Genomic DNA, 21,159 nt, shown 5'->3' with positions numbered 1-21,159 from the left:
CTCTACCCTCCCTCGGGTGGGACAGGGAACCTGGAACCTCCCCTTTTCCTGGGGAGCCCCCCTTACAGTTGCAATTCCAGGGCAAAGGAAGCCAGAGGTTTGGGCAAAATTCTTAGCAACTAGGCCCCCTGGAGACGACGTCCTCACAGCCCGTGGTGGGTTGTGGTCACCGGGGTTGCTGGCTGAGGTGTTCTGTGCAAAGACAGGGAAACCGAGAGCTGGATGGAAGGCGGGTGGGGGTGGTCCTGGCCAGCTGGGATCTTCCTCCCCGCGTGACCGGTGAGCTCTGGAGGGAATTCCGGTGGGCTGTGAGAGCACAGCTCGTCGCTGCTGCTGCTGAGAAGAGGCTCGTAGGCCCAGTTCTGGCCTCTATGACCGGAAGGACACCCACCTAAAAACAACCTGTCCCGGTCTAGTCTGCGCTTTCAAATCTGCCCAATACAGTCGTTACTGAGATTGCTGGAAAATAGATCTCTTAGTAGCTCATTAACTTGCACCAAGTGTGGCGTTTTCTGTGAGCTTATTAAGATAGGGACCTGTGCCTTCCTGAACACCATTGCTCCGTTGCACAGTTTACGCATGTATATATATATATAGAGAGAGAGAGAGAGCGCGCGCTGTCGTTCAAGTCGTGTTCTTCTGTCCTCAGAGCCATCACATGGGGTGCAGAGGACTCCCCTGGAGCACAGGCCCTGTGCTGGGCGTGGGGTTGCTGGAGGGGATCTGAGAGTAGCCCCCTCTGCTCTGTGGACTTCAGCGTCAGGGCGGTGCACTCGCTGAAGCCGCGCTGTGCCCACACTGCCTGGGGAGCCCTCCTTGCTGTCGTGGTCATTCTGTGAGCGCGGGAGCAAAAGGTGCTGTGGAAGAGACGTGGGCAACTCAGCCGCCTCTCCAAGGGGGCGGGAAAGCGTGTCCCGCTGGTCCCTCCAGGGCACACACAGAGAGAGCCACTCTCTTTTCTTCTCTTCATTTCACTCACCTTCCTGGAGGTTCTCCAAATCGCCAGTCCCCCACTTTAATACCTGTTCTTGGGAAAGAGGGTAAAGCCCACGCGAGCCAAGTAAAGGTCGCCAGGGCAGCGGGCAGCGAGGCCAAGCCCTGGGCTGCGTCTTGTGGTGCCCCCCGGCCTGGGCCACCTCTGCCCTGCACGGCCTGCGCCAAGGGTCTGCGTCTGCAGGGGCGTGTTCCCGTCCCCAGAATAGCAGGTCCCCTCTCCCAGGGTTGTATTTTCTGCCATCCGTGAAAAGTGAGTGACCTGTCATTTCGTTGGCCGAGTCATGTCAGTTCCCTGCCACTAGTGCGGCAAATCCATTTCTGTAGCTGTTTAAGAGAAAAAAGAAAGAAGGCATCTGCCCCCCTGGGTGGCCGTACAGTCTTTCCAGTTGAGTCATGAAAGACAGATTGAATTTGCTTTCAGCAAACTGGATATACCAACGGAAGAAGTTTCAGAAAAAACAAAACAAAACAGATGATTGTTCACTTTTTAAAAGGTTCCGTTACTTACAAAAAAGATTAACAATGGGCTTTCTGTAAACACCACCTTCTTCCGGTACTCTAAAAAGATTTAATGGACATGCTGTGGCTCCTAGGCCGTGCTTTGTGCATAAGGGTCACGCCTTCTGCTGCAGCCTCAGGGGGAGACCACCCCGATGTCCTTGATGTTGCATTCTGTGGGCATGAAGTCTCTTCCTTGGGAAATCTTAAAGATTGTGCGTGCGATGTTGTGCAGGCACAAAGCAGCAAAGGAAGCATGATCTCAGGGTACTAGAGGGGTCCTGGGGATCCCCCAACAGAGGAATGCTCTTCTCTAACAGGCAGCGATTGCCTTTATTTTAATGCTTTTTATGCTTGGTCTTTGGGAAGACCTGACTTCATACTGTTCCAGTCTAACGGGGCATCGTGCCGCACATTTTAAGTAGGTTTTTAACTACAGAACAACAAACGATTTCTCAAATTATGCTAGAACGTGTCTGCTCACCCTGATCCTTTCAGATCTGCGCCAGCCATCCTGCTCCCATCTGGGCTGGCCGAGTGCACCAGCGGGAAAGGCAGATTGGGGTCTGGCATCCAGAAATAACTCTGGCACCTTCCTTTCAGCATGGCAGGACCGGCTGGCTGGGGCCTGGATCTGAAATCTGTCTGAAAGGACCTACTTTTCTTGGTATTGCTCCATCACCTCCTTATTTAGCTCACTGGGGATTAATCCAGCATCATTAGCGCGGGAGCAGATCACCTCCTGGGCAGGGTTTCTGTGCCCTGGCTGCTTCACCACAGCCTCCTCTGGGGGGTAGGGGGGGGGGCTGTACGAACACCTAGCAGCGAGCCTGGCAGCTCTGATAGAGGCTCACGGGAGAGGAAATAAGGAGATTGACTGGAAAGGGGTCCGAGGCTTTGTGCAGCTTCTCTCCAGATGTCCTTCTACCTGCCCTCTCGCTTACATCTGCAGCCTAGAAGGGATTCTGTAGACGAGGCTGTTTCCAGCCTGTTAATAGATCATTTGGAAACCCCAGAAGCCTTCACGTTGGAGCTGGAGTTGGTTGGTTTCTCCGGGGTCTATAAGGTCACACTGCTTGGTCCTCACGCCCTGTCCTTGGTGGCCCCTTAGAACTGACGAGCTGGCCTCTGTGTGCAGAGCGGGGTTCCCGCGAGCAGGACGGACTCAGTGTTGTGGGAGCAGTGGGGCCACTCAGCGGCCAGGTCTCGGCTCGCATGTGGGGTGCCCTCCCGGCCAGTAGCTTGGGCCCCTGGGGGCAGAGCCTCCACCTGGGAGGAGCAAGGCGCAGAATTGGGGCCCGGCTCTCTCTGGGTCTCCTGCTTGACGTGCAGGTCCTGCCACTTTCTCACCGTGTCATCTGGCTTTGGGCATGGAACCCCTCTGAAACTTCTCTTTCTCACTTGCCGTGAGGGGTTGATGAATCCACTCTGCAGGGCAGTTTGCGGCACAAGCATGTCGGGTGCCTGCAGCCAGCAGACCCCAGCGAGTGACAGTTGGAGGAGCAGCTCACTGAAAAGTGGGACTTCGCGCCTCCACTTTTATTTACTGTGACATGACAGTGTTCTGGGATCGCGAGACACGCTGGTGTCTGCTCACCAAGCGTGACCCCCCGATAAGTGAGAACACTCAGAACTTCATGGCTATTTAAGGAGTTTGCAATAAGCCCCCTGCCCTGGAACAGCGGGGTTCCTTTAGGGGGGTGCTGGGCTCACCGAGTTGGCACCTGAAGGCGCTGCTCCATAGCAGACGCCAAAACCACACCACGTGGAAGAGGCAGGCAGGGCTGTGGAATTAAAGCCCCCTGACTGGAGTTCCAGCCCTACTGTGCGCCTTGGGATCTGGGGCAGGGAGCTTCTCCAAACTTGCATTTCTTTGTGGAGACAGTTATAACTATTTTGCAGGGTGTTCTTTAGAAGACACTGGGTATAGGAGAGCTCCTTCCTAGTGATAGCAGAAAAACTGTGCAGAAGAATGAATAGTAACCAGCAATAATCAGTGTTCCTGGCCAGAGCAGTTAGTAGAGAAGAAGCAAGTGCCTGGTTCTTACACCCATTGGCCACCTGGCCCCATGATGACCCACAGAATGCTGGGTCACCTGCCTACGCCCTCAAATCTCGGCTACCCTTTGAGTGAGCTGGTCCTGTTATAAAGACCAGAGAGTCCACCAATGTGAAAGGACTTGAAAGTCTTCTCCAAACAGGCCACGCGAGCCTCATCTCCCTCTTTCCGCCACGTGTGCTCACCTGGCACTGATGTTCACTTTTTAACTTCCACCCTCTTTAGTGATGGGGCATTGGACTTACCTAGACAGATCAGATCCCAGAAAGCCACCATCCAAATGTTCGTCAGAACGCCACGATGAGTTGTATTCACTGTGTATTTCAAGTCCATTTGCCCAAACAGAAATACTTATTTTTCTCTTGCTTTGGCAGCAAAGGAACATGGAAATTTTGTCTGTTGGTGTCCATGCAGGTGTGACTAGATTGTCTCTTTGCGCCCCCACCCCAGTTGGAATAAATCTGGGTCATTCTCCTTTTGGGCACCCAAGGTGGCCCCGGAGCTCCAGACCACACAAATGTGATTTGCTCTGGGCAGCAGCCCCGTCCTGTCACCACCTGGCAGAAGTCGTGGTCTAGGAGGAAGGCTCAGGAACTGCGCAGCTCTTGAGAGTCAAATGACTAGGCTTAAGTTGTCATTGTCTTTTTCTTTCTTGAGTAGCTTCGAAATCAGCCTTGAAGAATAAGCTCAGTCCCAAAACGCTTTGAATCCTCCAAAGGAACAGATGACATCTAGGTATCAGTTTTGTTTCACTTGGCTGCTCCCCATGTTTCACAAAGTCGTACCTCTCTCCCCTCATGCCAAAACCACAGCAACGGTTGAAACAACTCTGCAGCCCTGTTCATTGTCAGACGCAGGATGGCGTCGGGCTGCGGGAAGCCACAGACGGTGGCGAGGGTCGGGCAGCATCCGCTTCTCACCAGCCACAGAGGCATAAGGAGCAAATCAGCATTGCTCAGAGCAATCTTTCCAAAGAGTGAGGCTTGTAATTTTGTTAATAATAAGAACTAATTCTCAAAATTTCCAACGTGCAATCTAATTCCTGGTGTTACCTTTGGCAGCTGTGAAAAGAACTTTCTAGCCCAGTTTGTTATCCTCTTAAGAATACCTGGGCAGGTGGTTTGCGTGGTGGTTCAAGTCACCAGTTTTAGGGCCATGCTTGCTATGTTTCGACCCCACCCGCTTATTTCCAGATGTGTGTCTTGATAAGGCCACTTGACATACTGACTTAAACTAGTCCAGCGAGTTGGAGTCTAGGGCTACATATGTGCTTTTCCAGAATGCTTCTGCGTTGTAATTACTCATGTACTTTCCGGCTTTCATGTAATTATTTCTTAAATTAAGAAAAGCAGCAGGTTCTCCCAGAAGACACATCTTAGACTCTAAGACAGCCAAAAATGTGCAACATGTGGAAATGTGTGTTTTCAGAATTTTACACCCACATAGCTTAAATCATATTATTATTTAAGAAGATTTTACTACTCTAGATGCTAGTAGATATTTTGAGACTTCTGGAAGCTCTGTGGGTCTTAAGGCAAAGCTGCGCCAAGACCATAGACCCCAGCATGGGTGTCCTGTAAGTCTCACCTTCACCACAGCCGAGTTGGTCTTACCTGGGCGTGCTCTTCAGGAGCCGTGAGTTAGCACCATGTGCACTCATTAAAAGTGAGTCGTGCAACCTTCTTTTGAGACCCTATCCATTATTAGCTCCTCAGAGTCTGCACAGGAAGTAACAGGACTGGTTAGTGGCTGGTGGAATTGCTTCTGGGCCAGGTGTCCTGAGCTCCAGAAGGGGGTTTTCCCCTAAATCATTCCAGGACAAGGGGCGCAATGATGACTGCATACGCTGGTTCTTCCTGCAATCCTGGAAGGAGAAAGACGTGGCATTTTAAAGCACAGAAATTCATCAAACATTGAAACGTGTTTGTATTGACACCATCTCTTCTTTAGGAATTATCTTGGGGGAAAAAAAAAAACAACTAGGAAAAGTTATTCCATTAACCAGTGATGACCAGTTATTGTTCCTTTTGTCAACAGGCAAGATGATGAATGAAGTCCTGGCAGTTCCTGTGTCCCAGGCCTTGTAGAAATAAATGAGACGTGCTTCAAGGTTCTAATGTGCATCACATCGGATCTTGGTTAAGGAAGCGTTTAAAGGAACCCGCCGTTACCTATTGTGAAAGCTCTGTGCTCTCAGGCATTGTTTCTGATTGAATCCAGAGGTTGCAAGCATGCCTCCCTGTATTACCTGTTGGAGCAGGTTTAATTTTATAAATTTTAAACACAAACTCTATGAGTTTCTAGTTCATAATTGTTCTTTTTGAGGATCCACTCAGATGAACAGTATTGCATCTGTCAGAGATATGCACTGCCACGGGACCAGAACTGATTGGAATGTAAATGGCAACCAGCTCCATCCGTAGCATCACCCAGTACCAGTGCCAGTGATGGGAAGGACGGATGGCAAGGAAACCCTGCAGAGGAAAGAAGTCAAGTTGTGTTGGAACTGCAGATGACTAGAACCCTAGCTTTAGTAAACCAAGGGTTTTTTTCCCCCTGAACATAACATGCATAGCTCTTGACTGCTGATGTCAGCCCATTAGAATTAGTCATCTCCTGGATACTCTCAAACACTGAAAGTCTTAAGCTTTCATTTAAAAAAAAAAAATGCAGCTTTGAAAAAAGCCAGGGTTCAATGTAATCTTCGGGTATTTCACTCCCCCCTTTGGTCTCCTGTTATTACAAACGGCAGGTGCCCAGGGCAGGTGAGAAGCCTGTGGGAGAGGAAGGAAATGACAATGAACGGGAATATTACATTGTATCGTAAACATACTTTATAAGTACATTTCTTATTCGCTTCTTATTCAGGCAGAGATTATAAAAGTCTGTTGCAAGGATCCACACCAGGATTTGTGTTTTGGAAATAATCAGTGTTCACAATACCTGCAGGGAGAAAAAATTACGAAACTCAAAGATGAGCACTCTCTACACCGAAAAGAATATTTTTATCATTCTTTTAATTGTTTTGGCTCTGTCACAAATTAAAGTGTTGGAATGCTGTCATCTGTGGTCTCTTGAAATTTAATCATGAGAACCTCACATTTTCACAGTATGCTGTCACTTGGGACATTCATAATAAAAATTGAAACTCATTTTGGTCGCTAGTCCTTTATTTGGCTTTGTAACTTAGCACATCTTTGTACCACTGAGTTTGTATAGCGAAGCATCTAGACAGGGAGCGACATACAGAGTTCAGCCTTCCAGTCTCGTGCACTGGATCACTGTCATTTTCTATATTAGAAGACTCATTCCTTTCTATTTGTTGAAGGACTGAGAGAGGATTAAATGTCAAGGCCCTATTGATTGTGCATTTTACCATGTGGGTTAAAAGTAGTTCCTGGGACTCATACCTTAGCTTTCTGCAGTTACTGATTATACAACATTTTCTCTTTTTTTAAAGATTTATTTATTTTTTTATTTATGCATACAAGAACTGGGGTGTAGGACAGAGGTGCACAGGTGCGGGGGAAGCATGAGCAGATTCACCAGAGACAGAGTGGGGAGCATAACAGGTGGAGCTACTGAAATACACTGCTGAGGGGAGCAGCGGGAAGACAGGAGAGGTCTGCTGCGCCATGTGGGTCACCTCCTTGGACTCAGTGACCCACATGCCGCAGTGACTGGTGATAGCTTGGCAGCACTGAGGTTTTAACCCCTGCACCACCAGGGAGGCCCCCATCATACAACATTTTCTGTAAAGTTAATTGTAATTATATCACTTTGATTATAATATTTTCTATTAAATAAGGAGAATATTGGAGAAGACTGGGTAAAAGAGTCACAGCTCTAAGCCATTCAATCCAATCTTTGTGTTTGACCCTGTCCAGCGAGGTGGGAATATATTTTTTGTACTTCACAGTATTGCAGTAAGAAAAAACTCCAAGAAACCCAAACGTGGGAACCTATGGGGGAAACATAACCTTCCTTGACTCTCTTACTAAATTTCGTATAGAAATAACAAAAGTCCTTTTCCCTCTACTCTTTTGAAACTCAGTGTGCAATCCATGCGTTTTGCCATCGGTACCTCATTCTCACCGCCCCACGCCTTCCTCCTACCCCCTGAAAAAAAGGAGCAGCATGGTTTTGGGGGTGAATGTGGACATTCTAGAGCACATAAGAGCGTATGATTTTGGCTCTTTATTAGAAAGAAATAGGAAGGGTGGAGTGCTCTTCAGCAGATAGGGTGGGAGGAGAAAGAATAGCAAGCAAACAAAAGTGAGGTTGTCCCCGCAGCACTGAACGCTCTTAGCACTTACTGCGACGTGCATTTCTGATGAAAGATGTACAACCAGCTCCCTCCCACCTGTTAGGAGCATAATCTTTTAAATCCCAAGGCACTATGTCTAAGGGCAGAGGCAAGTGCTTTGTCCACTGCAAGAATTCCCTCTTCGGAAGCCTCCTTACCCTCCCCTGAAAACTGGGCAAGCCTCCTTGTGAAGCAGTGTGAATATTTAATAGCCACAGTCCATCCCTGCCTTTCGTCTGTGGCAAAGGAAAGCTTTCAAGAGTCACGTTCTCCGAGGACAGAAATCATTTTGAGCTGGTTTTAAATAGTGTTAGGTGACTGACAAACCAAAGTTGCTTGGTATTTACACAATTACTACCCTTGATGGGGGTTTGGTTTTACCAGTATACCCTCACCTAGTGCTGGAATTCCAATACCAAGGTCTCATGCAGATGAGGTGGGTGGCCTTAAAGAATTTCTTTGTGGTTAATAAATTCTTCATAGAGGGTGAAAAATGGCCCAAATAGCTGTTTTATAATGGCCTCTGCACAGATAATTGCACATAGGTGATCACTTTTACCCAAAGCAATTTGTGTCTTAAGCAAATTATTTTAATTAGAAAATTGTATTTTTTTTTAATTTTTATTTTATTTATTTATACAAGCACTGGGTACAGTCAGAAGCGCGGGAGGGTGAGAGAATCCACCAGAGCCAGAGCGGGGAGCAGAGCAGGCAGAAGGACCGAAGTACACTGCTGAGGGGAGCAGCGGGCGGCAGGAGAGGTCTGCGCGCCATGTGGGACCCTCCTCCGGTGGCCGGGGAGCAGCCGGGGATCAAACCGGTGCTGCAGAGGCTGCAGGCAGCTTCACAGCCCAGCGCTCAACCGCTGCGCCACCAGGGGAGGCCCCAGAAAATTGTATTGTTGATAGCATTCAGAATGTCAACAAAACAGCTGCAACTATTTTTTTTTTTTTTAAGATTTATTTATTTATTTATACAAGCACTGGGTACAGTCAGAAGCGCGGGAGGGTGAGAGGATTCACCAGAGCCAGAGCAGGGAGCAGAACAGGCAGACTGACGAAATACACTGCTGAGGGGAGCAGCGGGCGGCAGGAGAGGTCTGCGCGCCATGTGGGACCCTCGCCGGCGGCCGGGGATCGAACCGGCGCTGCAGAGGCTGCTGGCAGCTTTGCAACCCAGCGCTCAACCGCTGCACCACCGGGGAGGTCCTGCAACTATTTTTTTTGCAATTAGAGAGTGATACTCAGCAGAACAACAGTTATTTCATAGAAATTGCATCAGAGAGAACTGAAGATGAAAAACTACCTTCCCCACGTACAACTAATGTGTGATGTGGACCAGTAAGAACCTGCTTAGATTTCGGGCCAGCTTACAATTCCCGCCTGTCCTGGGCAAGGTTAGTGGCTGCTGGAAATACCACCAGGACAGGGCTGTCTCCCGGCACATCTGTTGTGTGTTAACCATATAAAAAAGACACTACCGTTGAGAAGATAATCTTACACACCCTCACATTTCACTTTTCTTCTTATTTTTTTAAGATTCATTTATTTATGCATACAAGACCTGGGGTACAGGCCAGAGATGAGGGGGGTGAGAGGATTCACCAGAGACAGTGGGGAGCAGAACAGGCGGATTGACTGAACTACTCTGCTGAGGGGAGCAGCGGGTGAGACAGGAGAGGTCTGCTGTGCCATGTGGGTAGCTCCCTGGCCGGTGGGGACTGCACTCGTGCTGCAGAGGCTGCGGACAGCTTCATAGTGTGGTGCTTAACTCCTTGCGCCACCAAGGAGGCCCTCAATTTTCTTCTTTGAAAGGAATGCACAGGGGGCTTAAATGCTTTCTAGGCAAGAAAAAAACCCTGCAGCCGCCTCATTCATCATCACGAGCCTCCTCTTCCTGCTTTTTCTTTCTTTTTCCCTGCCTTTCTCCCACCTTTTTGGGCTGTGTCAGGCTTTCCTTTGGCCTGCTAAGCAGCAAAGTTCTTTCTGCATTTTCCTTCAGCTTGGCGGCCTCCTCACAAGGCTGCTGTCACCTGCAGCGCGTGAGTCTCTGCCGGTCTCTCTGCAACGGCACCAAGGGACAGACCAGGATGGTCTCGTGTGCTGTGGGAGCGATACTCAGAACACAACAAGGGCAAGGCTGAGGGAGGCCTCTTGGACGCCCTGGGGTCCTTGAACTCTTGTTTCCCCTTTGTGGGAATGTAAGTTTCCATTTCTCTTTCTTAGCGGCCCTTGTCCGCCTTCGCATGTCCTCACACTTTCCTTTCTCCTTAGCACAGTCTCCACCCCGTGGCGCTTCTTAGAAAACTCTGGGGAGTTGGCGGAAGCTTCTGGGTGCTGCTTCTTGTGCCTCTCCGGCAAGTCTGGCAAGAAATGCAGAGGATGACCTTGTGTCTCTCCCTCATCCTGTTCAATTGTTTTTCCTCCACGAGGCGGGAGTCGCCAGTGTGCGCCGGCCCTCACTTGCCGGGCGCTGTCTCTGGGGCTTGGTGTGCTGCCGTGACTGTGGGTTTTAAGCAACTGAAGAACACAAGCAGTAAGAGGGTGGTCAGGTTTGATGCTTTAGGAGAAAACCTCTTTGCATTCATTATTAGAAACTTCCCCAAATCCACTTTTCCCATCTCCCTTTATTCAAATTTAGGAATGTTCCACAGTCCTGTGGCTGGCATCAGATGACATTTCTTTTTTTTTTTTTTCCTTAAGATTTATTTATGCATACAAGAGCTGGGGTACAGGCCAGAGGTGTGGGGGGTGAGAGGATTCACGAGAGACAGAGTGGGGAACAGAACAGGCAGACTGACTGAAATCTACTGCTGAGGGGAGCAGCGGGGAGACAGGAGAGGTCTGCTGCGCCGTGTGGGTAGCTCCCTGGCTGGCCGGGGATGGAACCCATGCTGCAGAGGCTGTGGACAGATTCACAGTGCTGTGCTTATCCCCCTGCGCCAGCAGGGAGACCCCAGATCACATTTCTATAGCTTTTTCTCTTGGAGGACTGTTCAAAGACAGCAGGGAGAGCAGCTCAGTGTTTAAGCCGGGACGTTTATTGTTTCACAGGTACTCACTGTCCCTGTTAGAGTCTGAGAAATATTAGGGTTCCTTCTCTCATTCTCCTCAGGCACGCATCTCTTTCAGGGCATTTTTTTTTTTTTTAAGTGATGGTATGTTACTTTTTTTTTTTTAAGATTTAGTTATTTATTTGTTTGTTTATTTTTACAAGCACTGGGTACAGTCAGAAGCACGGGAGGGTGAGAGGATTCACCAGAGCCAGAGCGGGGAGCAGAGCAGGCAGAAGGACCGAAGTCCACTGCTGAGGGGAGCAGCGGGCGGCAGGAGAGGTCTGCGCGCCATGTGGGACCCTCCTCTGGTGGCCGGAGAGCAGCCGGGGATCGAACCGGCGCTGCAGAGGCCGCGGGCAGTTTCGCAACCCAGCGCTCAACCGCTGCGCCACCGGGGAGGCCCTCTTTCAGGACATTTTTAAACATAGAAAAAGACTCTCCCCGTGGGCAATCAAATGAAGCTCATTTCACATATTGCAAAAATAAATCATTTCTTAACCCAAAGATATCCAAACAGATCAAATGGCTGTTATTATTTAGACAGTTTAAGAAAGGTCGTAAACTAGAAAAATATACGTGTGCATTTTATTGTCCACACTTAATATTCAAGTCCCTTTCCTATTCATGTTCCAGGGCTGTACCTAAATATATTTTCTAGAAAGTTACCACCATTCGTAATGTTAATACAGATGTAAAAATCCACCAAAGGGTCCATCATCCTAGAAATAAATGTGCTTGTCAGGCGATGAAGGCAGTCAGCTGGCCAGGGGAAAAAGCACCTTTTATGAATCTTCCTGGGTAGTCGTAAGAAGACTATGACTGAATAGAAGCAATTGTTATTCAAAAGACTTTTAAAAAAAAAAATTGTGAAAACTGGGCCAGATTCTTATTTACATCCTCTGAGAGGACCTTTCCTGAAGATCTGCACTAACATGTGACGCTCCCCCCACAAGGTCCAGCAACCACAGCAAAGGGCACCAAATGGCCTCTTCCCTCTTCATCGTGCTGTTTTACTGACAGGAGGGGGAGAAAGCGAATGAGGGAAAGGGAGTAATTTTTGCTGGCAATGTCCCTGCCATGCACAGTCTTATTTTGCCCGTGTAGACTTGTCAGGCCCACGTGCCTGTCCCTTCAGGGGCCAGGATGCTGCAGCAGTGTGACCGCGTCCTCTTAGGTCACAGAGGAGGACTCCCCGGGTGGGGCCTGCTGGGGACATACCATCCCCACCCCGTGATCAGGCCCCAGGAGAGCAGAGGAACCTGGGGTTCTGCCCAAGAGTCGGGGCTTGGCTCTCCCAGAAAGTGACCACGCTAGGCCCCTCCCAGGGCTCACCCCGCCCACCAGTTTGGCTTCTGGTCAGACTGTTGTCCTTTTGTCTGTCCCTTTGTTGCCCCACAGCCTGATGCAGGGCTTGCGAGAGCCGAGAGGAGGCGGGAGCTGCGGGATAAACGGTGCCCTTTGTGTCCTTAGATGCGCAGGCCTGTCTCTGCCGCGGAAGGTGTCCGTCTCAGAAGTGCAGGGACTCACTTAGCTGCAACAGGAGACGTGATGTGTAGGTTCGCTTTGGAAATCCAGCGTTTCCTTTCAGAGCTGAATGGAAACCCATGTCTCTCACCATACATAAAGCAAAGGATGAACTCCAGTGAGTGTGAACATGGTCAAGTCATTCATTTTCCTTCTTGGACTTCATCAAAGACACAGCAGCCATGTTCCACTCAACTAAAATTCTGCTTACGGTGCAACTGCAGCAGTTACTCCTCTCTGTGCTTAACGGGACCATCAAATTTTTCAAACTGAGGTTCCACAAATAACTCACAACAAACTCCTGCTTCCTAGTGTATGTAGTAGGGGGCGGAGGTTTTCCCAGCGAACCTTCTTGAAGATGTTTGAACATATGTCTCAAATGCACCAACACAGATGCTCGCCTGGATATAATTCCACCGCTTGTTGTAAATGGCCATCAGAGCTCTCTCCGTGCTAGACACCCCCAGGCTCTAGGGGTACATAGGGCATCATGGAGCTCCTAGCACGGATAGACCTACACCCACAGCCCCGCCCTCCCAAGAGCAGGACAAAAGGGCCCCCACTTAATAGATGCAAAGTGCTCTGTGTTTCAGTTCACCCCTTCAGCAGCCTCCCGTTCAACTATCCCATGTTGGCGTCAGGGAACTTTTCTCTCGTATCAAATTTCTTCCATTGCCCACAGCGAAAATTCCTTCCCTTATTCCTACGTCCCTCTGTAGCTACTCTTTGCTCAGTCTTCAATTTTCTCTTCTTTTTATATGTGGGTTATTTGGCAAAAGCTTGTAGCTAACATGATGCTTCAAAAATACTCACACTTATGTACCCTCCCCCCAGTGACTGATTTCTAGGCTGTGTCCTGGGTGTTGGGTGTTTTAAAAGATCCCCAGGAAATTCTTAAAAGGCAGGGGAGTTTGGGGACCCCAAACCTGAGCTAGAGAGAAGACCACAAAGGTGTAGTCCGCAGCCCGAGGCCCGGCTCTGCCTCCTGCTCACGTGTGATTCAGGGAAAGTTATTTAACTCCCAGCCCTGGTTTCCTCGTCTGTAGTGTGGAGATAGTGATGCCAGAGGTTTCCTCATCTGCACAGTGGACATACCGTCCCCACCCCGTGATCAGCAGCCGGCCATGTACTTACTGCTTTGGCACAGGGGCTGCCAGCATTGATCCCTAGGGTGAAATAGAGATAAATCCATTCCAAAGACCAGGAAACACTGGGATGATGGCGTGATGTCAGCTTAATGAAAGTGAAGCAAGTGGGGTGATGATTGGGCTCGTGGACGGCCCCCCTCCCCTGCACCTCCCTCTTCTTCCCCATTGAATCATTCATCTACTGTTAGCTTGTTGGGAAAGGTGAGACGGCCTTTCACTCAGAGATACGACTGTTGTGTTCCTCTCTTTTCCCAGGATGGAGTGAGTCTGCTCAGGGCTTTGTGAGCAGGATCCACTTGGGGATCAATCCAGGAAAACTGGAAAGTGGATGTTTTTGAAAAAGCCAGCTTGACCTCATGAGTTTGGGGGGTGGTTGCTAATCACACCTGGCGGGAGCCCCAGGCTCTCCCCTAAGGACCGATGGGAAGGGAAGTGCGGGGGGCTGTGATGGGCTCCTCACGCCAAGCCCTCCTCCCCCAGGCCCGGTCCCGCCAGAGTCCGACTCACAGTTGTACTTTTAACCTAGTAAGTCTCTTCTCCTCCAATCTTTATTTACTAGTTTGCGTTCATCTCAAATAAGGAAAAACTTAGAAACAAAGAAGGAATCGCCATCATCAGCCTGTGATTCCTGCACACAGATGCGGGGGGGTGGGGGGGGGTGGGGAGCCCATTTCCTTTGGCCTCCTGTCGCCCTGGGGGAGCGGCCTTTTGTGGAGGGGGAGGAGGGGAGTGGCGTGTGTTCCCCGTGACAGGATCACAGAGAGGTAGAATGTCAGCCCTGAAGGGACCTGAGCAATCACCTGAACCCCTGGAGCTCTCACTGTGAACACTGAAATTACAGGCAACATGGGAGGCTTCTTGAAATGTTTTTTTTTTTTTTAAAGATTTATTTATTTGTGCATACAAGAGCTGGGGTACAGGCCAGAGATGCGGGGGTGAGAAGATTCACCAGAGACAGAGTGGGGAGCAGAACCGGCAGACTGACTGAAATACACTGCTGAGGGGAGCAGCGGGTGAGACAGGAGAGGTCTGCTGCGCCATGTGGGTTGCTCCCTGGCCAGCCAGGGATCGAACTCATTCTGCCAAGGCTGCAGAGTGCTTCATAGTGCAGTGCTTTAACCCCTTGCGCCACCAGGGAGGCCCTTGAAATGTTGCTTTGAGGTGGCCCGAGCTTCTCAGCGGACTTGCAGACAGCTTGGTTACCCCGTGATGCCCAAGGACCCATCTTATCAATAAGGAGATGGAGACAAGGATACTCTTCAGGGGCAGTTCCCAGGCAGTTAGGAGCAAAAGGGGAAGTCAGGCCACGCTCTTCTCCAGCATCCCCCGCACCCCCTAGGTCCAAAGCAACTCATAGCATCAGTGGTGAGGACGGACTAAACCCCAGTTCAACTCATTCAGCAAAATCCAACCCAAGTCCGAGAGCGCTGACGTGACACCAGAGAGGAGTCCACTTCCCTGTAACAGGAGCCGTGGCCCCCGCTGGGAAGAGGCAGGGCTGGTGTGGCTGTCGAAAACCTCAACCGTAACCTGCCAGGAAAAGTGAGTGGCCCTGGGCCTGGGGAGGCCTGATGGAAGCCAGGCTGTAGACTGTGATGAGCAGAAGAGTCTTAGGATGGGAAAGAGCTGACCCTATAGATTTTCTTCAAATGCAGTGGGATGCTCGTGCCTAAATCCTAACAACAAGGCTGACAGTGTCTTTTGTCTCAGTTACAGCTTATGAAACAGTCATTTGTGTTTTACGCAGTTCAGAATAGGGAGGCCATGTTCTTTCAGGTCTTGCATCTTTTCCCATCTCGGCCCCAACTTTGCCCGCTCTGTGCATTCTTCTGACCTCCCTTCCTGTCATCTCTGGGCCAGCTGTCCCTGGCCCCGCCGCTCCTGGCTCACACGTGCTCCCGGGCCGTCTGTGCAGCCAGCTCTGCTCAGATCCTCTCTAGCGTCTGACAGGCTGGGGGTGCCTGAGGGCAGAGACCGTGGTGGGCACAGGGCCCCCTGTGCCCCACCAGGCAGCACCAACCAGGGAGACTCAAGACAGTGTCAGCATTGCTCTTGTGATCATAGCCCACGCGCCTCTTTGACCTTGTGAACCTTTTCTTATATTAAAACAGAACCTGGCGTCACCCACAATTGTCTGTAGTGACTTAAAATGATCTGATCAGCTCCCGGCTTGAGAGCGTAAACCAGGAACGTGTGTGCCCTGGAACCTCAGCTGGCGGGACACGGACACTTCGTGAACAGCCGTGTTCCCAGTCCGGGCACATTTGTCACCATGTCATCACCCTGTCCTCACCCTCTGCTCCGACGTGCTGTGCTCTCCCCTTTGCTGCTGGGAACAAAGCTGGGAGGCGGGGAGGAAGTGGCCATGCCCGAGGCCGTGTGCAGAGCAGCCTGCCGGCCCCGGGGCAGGAAGGGCCCTGTCCTTTGCAGCTGTTGTTCCTGTCAGGGAGTCAGGGCCCGAGGTGCTGGGGACAGTGGGTCAGTCAGGGGCGGGGGTGGGGGTGGGGGGGAGCCTGGCATCCGGTCCCAGGGGTGCTCATCTCACTTGGTACCCCCAGGCCTGTGTGGCTCAGGCAGCACCGGTTCAGCCCCCAATTTGTAACCTGGACTCCCATCCCATAAAAAACACTGCTTGTCATCGGCCAAATGGACGGGTCATGTTGGCTGTTTCCACAAAAAAGACAAGATGTAAAAGCCATTTGCTTAAGCGACAGCCTCACTGCTCTCTGGACGTTGCCTCGACCCCCTGAGCTCTGCCTGTCGCCTCCTCCCCGGCTCCTCCCCGGCCCTCCCCCTGCGGAAGCTGGCCCGCTCTCCCCATGTCTCGCTCCTTCTAGACACGGTTAGCAAGTTCCCACTAAGCAAAGCAGTCTGTTTGCTGTGTGGGAGAATAAAATGCTGCCTGCGGCACGGGGGGCTCGTCCGGAGCTGGCGGGAGGGTCGCCGTAGACCTGCGGGAGGCAAGAGCCTCGGTGTCGCTGAGGAGCGGGAGGCGCTGGGCTGCAGAGAGGGCGCTGTGTCTGTCACGGCAACCTCCCGCAGAGTCAGACGGGAGAATCCACCCAGGCAGGCGGAGAGTTTCACGGGTCACACCGGCGGGCTCAGGGGGAGAGCTCCCAAAGGGCCGAGCACCCAAGAGTGCTCGACTTGTGTGAGGAAACGTGTCATCCCCTCCACTCCAGCATAAGCATTCTTTGCTGTTCGGGAAGGGGGTCAAGGTAGCCAAGGCCCTGCTTCAGGTCCATCTGTAGGAGACGGGGCAGTCTGGGCCTCGACATGCCTGGAGAGGATCAGGCATCCCGCGAGCAAAGGTAGGGAGGTGGGAAACGCACAGCAGAGAACAGGAGGTGCTCGAGGTGCGACAGCAGAGCCTGTGTCTGGCTGGAGAATAGCTGAAGGGCATGAGAGGCGGCCCGGGCCCAGGGACTGGCACTGCCTCTTCTGTGCCCACGCCTGGAGGGCAGCGTTTTGTGCATTTTAAGGTTTCAGCATAAGGAATCCACTCACTGGATTGCATCCAGGATGCACCATCTAGTCCTAGGACCACAACAACGTGCAGGAAAAGTCCCTGATTTCATTACACATTTAATCTCATGGGAGGAGCCAACGTTAATTTACTCTCTCGGGTTGTTACAGGTGCTGCATAAAGAATGGGGCAGCGTATGGAGGACAGAGTGCAAAGGAGGCAGGGAGCTTGAGGTGGGAAGCCAGGGAAGACCTCGCTGATGAGGTGACTTGTGTCTGAGTGGACGGCAGAGGCGCTGGAAGCAATGCCTTCTGCTTGATGCGTGGGAAATTCATGGCAACATGAGCGAAGCCTGATGGTCTATATGACTGAGTCCGTGTCGGTGGCTTCCAGGGCACCGATTTTCCTCCCCATTGTCAAGGGCATTGGAACATGGCTTAGCCTAGAACCTGGTGAGGAGACTGAGCTGGGAGGGGAGACGAGATCCTGAGCTACGTGTGCTTCTGGGGGGCTGTGGCTGAGGCATGTATTTGTGAGATTAGAAGTGGGGTGCTGGCTTAGGAGTCACCCAGGCGGGGTGTCCCTGCCACCTCTGCCACCAGCTCGCTCTGTACGGGGCCCCTCGGTTGAGAGTCTTGAGCCTATTTTCATATCTGAAGTGCAGGTGTGCACGATCCACGCAGACAGAGCGCTGGCAGGGCCGAGACAAAGGAGGATTCCCGTGAATGTGGGTCGTGAGGCGTCTCTGTGACCTGCTGGCGGCAACCTGCCGCCCCAGAGCCCGGCCTGGGCGCTCCCCACCGCGCTCTTTGCAGTGAGGGCTGACAGTGACTGATGGAGAAGCGAGTCATTGGTGGTCAGTCGACTGGGAAGTGGCCCCGGCGAAGAGCATTTGTCAGTAGAGGAAAACGTTGCACCCAAATCTTGGGAAATGTAATTTTTTTCTTTGTGGGCCCCTCGCCGGCGGCCGGGGATCGAACCGGCGCTGCAGAGGCCGCGGGCAGCCTCGCAGCCCAGCGCTCAACCGCTGCGCCACCAGGGAGGCTGGGAAATGCATTTCTTTTTATCAAATCGGTTCCCCTAAAATAGTCATCAGATTCCATTTTATCATAATTAGAGTTGCATTCGAAAGAAGAATCCAGAAGAATCTTTTTCTTTTTTCATGGTAGCTCTAGCGTTCCATGGCAAGGGATACCTAGCGTGTGGTTCCTACATATTTAACCAAAATACACGTGGGGACAGACCAACTGTTCTTTCTGACAACTGTCACCTCTCTGGCCACAGGCCGGTCAGGCAACTTTGGGGACAGAACCTCCACTTTGAGAGTTTTACAATATCCCCCTCCCCACAAGGAACTTGGAGCTGAGGTACCCCATGATGGCAGAGGCCCTAGGGCCCACTCAGCAGGCAGGGGCGGAAGGGGACAGACGACGCCTGGCATTTCAAGGACCCCACTTGACGCAGGGCGGAGAGATGTCACAGGCAGGCCAGGCCCACCAGGGCCTCTTGAGGGACGGTTTCAAGTCTGAGTATCTCAGGATCTTGCCAACAAGAGGCGGTGACGAGATTGTCCTCAGGGCCGGGCGACCGTCCGCCGCGGGTGGCGGGGTTCTGGCTGAGGCGGGGGAGCTCTGGCTGGTTTTGAACCAGCTGCCAGAATGTCGATAGGAAATGCGGAGCAAAGCCGGCCTGCCGCTCCTGCTGGTGCTGTTTCTCCGCGGCCCTGAGGAGAGCCGGCATCTGAGGCGCCTGCCCTCCCGCCCTTGTCTCTGGCCACGCCTGGCGGTGGGGGCTGAGCAGGAAGGGGGTGGTTTGGAGTCCCTGGAGGACGGGAACTCCTGCCTCTCTGTCACAGTTTTAAAATCTCCAAGTCCCACTTCCTCTGTTTCTGCTCCTCCCAGTGAGCAGAGCTGCGCTTGGGCTGCGGGCAGGGACAGGAGAGAGGAGGCCTGGGGGGCACGCGTGGCCTCTGCCAGCCTCCAGGATGCGCCCGCCCTGGGAGAGGAGCTGCGGGCCCTGGCCGAGGCTGCGCCTCACAGCCTTGATGTAAGCTGCTCCCTCGTCTCTGTGACTCAGCGCTGCGGGGAGGGTGGGAGTCCTTTCCAACACAGACCACACATCGCGGTGCTAACCCAGGCAACATTATTTTTATGGAGCCGAAAGCGTCACAGGAGCCAAACCTGCTCGTCCTCTCTCTCTCTCTCTCTCTCTCTCTCTCTCTCTCTCTCCCCTCTCTTCCCCCCTCCGCCCCAGTGATCTAGGTGCTCTAGGCTCATCAGATGCTGTGGGACTGGGACTGAGTGGCATGTCTCACCCTCCAGAAGACCTCGCCAGTCCCTAGTCTATAACACATTCCTACAAAACCAGAATTCCTTGGGTTAAGTGCTAGAGGGTTGGCCCCACCCAGGGGGGAGAACAGGGCACAAGTCTGTGAGAAGGGGGTTGGTGGGTCCTTAGGGTGACCTCAACAGAGACCAGCCATTGGTAGTAGCCTGTGTAGTAGCCTCGGAAGTAGGCTCAGGGCTGCTGGTCACCAGCATCAGAGAGTCTCCTGAAAGGGGGCACCCACACCCCCCCCACCTACCCAGCTAGTGACACACACGAGGAACAGCTCTTATTTGTGGGGTGCTTTCCACGTGCCAGCCACCACACCAAGCACTTTAGATATATTTTCTCATCAAATCCTCACAACAGAGCTACAAAACACTTTCTCTCATTTGTGTGATAGTTTATTCTTTTTAAGATTTATTTATTTATTCATACAAGAACTGGGGTACAGGCCTGAGGTGTGGGGGTGGGGGTGTGTGAGAGAGAGAGAGAGAGGACTCACCAGAGACAGAGTGGGGAACAGAACAGGCAGACTGACTGAAGTACACTGCTGAGGGGAGCAGCGGGTGAGTCAGGAGAGGTCTGCTGTGCCATGTGGGTCTCTACCCTGGCTGGCCGGGAATCGAACTCTTGCTTCAGTGGCTGCGGATAGCTTCATAGGCTGCATCTCAACCCCTTGCGCCACCAGGGAGGCCCTGCGTGATAGTTTAAAAGGGAGGGTAACTTGCCCACACTCAGCTAGTCAAGTGGCAGGGCTGGAGTGGAGCCCCACGTGGGTCTACCTCCCTCCCTCCCTGCCATAATCACCCAACCGAGATGGAGCGGACAGGTGACCACACAGGGGTCAGGCGCCCTTGCTCAGAGCCAAGTGTGTCAGAAGGGCTGGTTTCCCCAGCAAGTCCCCAGCCAGGAGCAGCCCCACTTCCTTCCCTGAGCGGCCACGTATTTCCCCAGCCTGGTAAATGAAGGGATGAATGAATTGCTGGGGGGGAAGTGGTCACACCCAGAAGCTCGTTGGCAGCCCCTTATGATTCCGGACCACCTTACCCAGGACTGCTGATGCCTTGTCTTCCCTCTGGATGCTGCCCTGACTAGACCCAGGGTAGTCCACAGCCCCACTCTAGCTGAGGGAGTTGGAACCCCCAGGAGGTCTGAGCTCCATCCTCTGGTGAGATGGCTTCTGGTGGGAGTCACCCCCTAAGACCAAGAGAGTTGAGGTGGGAGTTGGAGGAGGAGGTGGGGTAGGGTGAAGGAGCAGGTCCAAGCCTGAGCGTCAGAGAGTGGGTCACTCAGTAACTACTCGCCACAGGGCCTCCCTGGTGGCACAAGGGTTAAGTCTCAGCGCTGTGAAACTATCCGCAGCCTCTGCAGCACGAGTTCAATCCTCGGCCAGCCAGGGAGCAATCCACATGGCGCAGCAGACCTCTCCTGTCTCCCCACTGCTCCCCTCAGCAGTGTGTTTCAGTAGATCCTCCTGTTCTGTTCCCCCCTCTGTCTCTTTGAATCCTCTCACCCCCCCCCACACCTCTGGTCTGCACCCCAGTTCCTGTATGCATAAACAAATAAAAATAAACCTTTACAGAAATAGCTACTTACTGGGGTAGAGAGATATAGGGGTGAACACGAGCCCCACACATGGGTCGTGGTTCTAATGTACCGGTGCTGTGTGTGGTCTGTGTGTCTGGAGACAGAGAGCAAGGAGGAAGTGGCTAAAATCTTTTCAGTTGTTACAAGTGCCGTGAGGCAAATAAGAGTCTGAAGGGAAAATACTGCAGCAAG

General features: G+C 52.0%; 1 protein-coding gene across 3 annotated transcripts in view; it reads left to right on the top strand.

The window, feature by feature from the left end:
* Positions 1 to 21,159, top strand: part of SCAF8 (SR-related CTD associated factor 8) — a 174,966-nt gene that overhangs the window by 135,748 nt on the left and 18,059 nt on the right. For 2 of the 3 annotated variants that reach the window (XM_037520623.2, XM_037520627.2), the window contains one exon: positions 5,591 to 6,733. The exons of the other annotated variant lie outside the window; for it this stretch is intronic. The gene's annotated coding sequence lies outside the window, so the exon portion shown is untranslated. Of the gene's footprint in view, positions 1 to 5,590; positions 6,734 to 21,159 lie in introns of those variants that run through there. 3 annotated transcript variants of the gene reach the window in all.

Source organism: Talpa occidentalis, unplaced genomic scaffold, assembly GCF_014898055.3.
Source record: "Talpa occidentalis isolate TD23 unplaced genomic scaffold, MPIMG_talOcc4v2.1 talOcc4.2, whole genome shotgun sequence".
Taxonomy (NCBI): Eukaryota; Metazoa; Chordata; class Mammalia; order Eulipotyphla; family Talpidae; genus Talpa; species Talpa occidentalis.
This window is presented reverse-complemented; position numbering and strand designations above follow the sequence as displayed.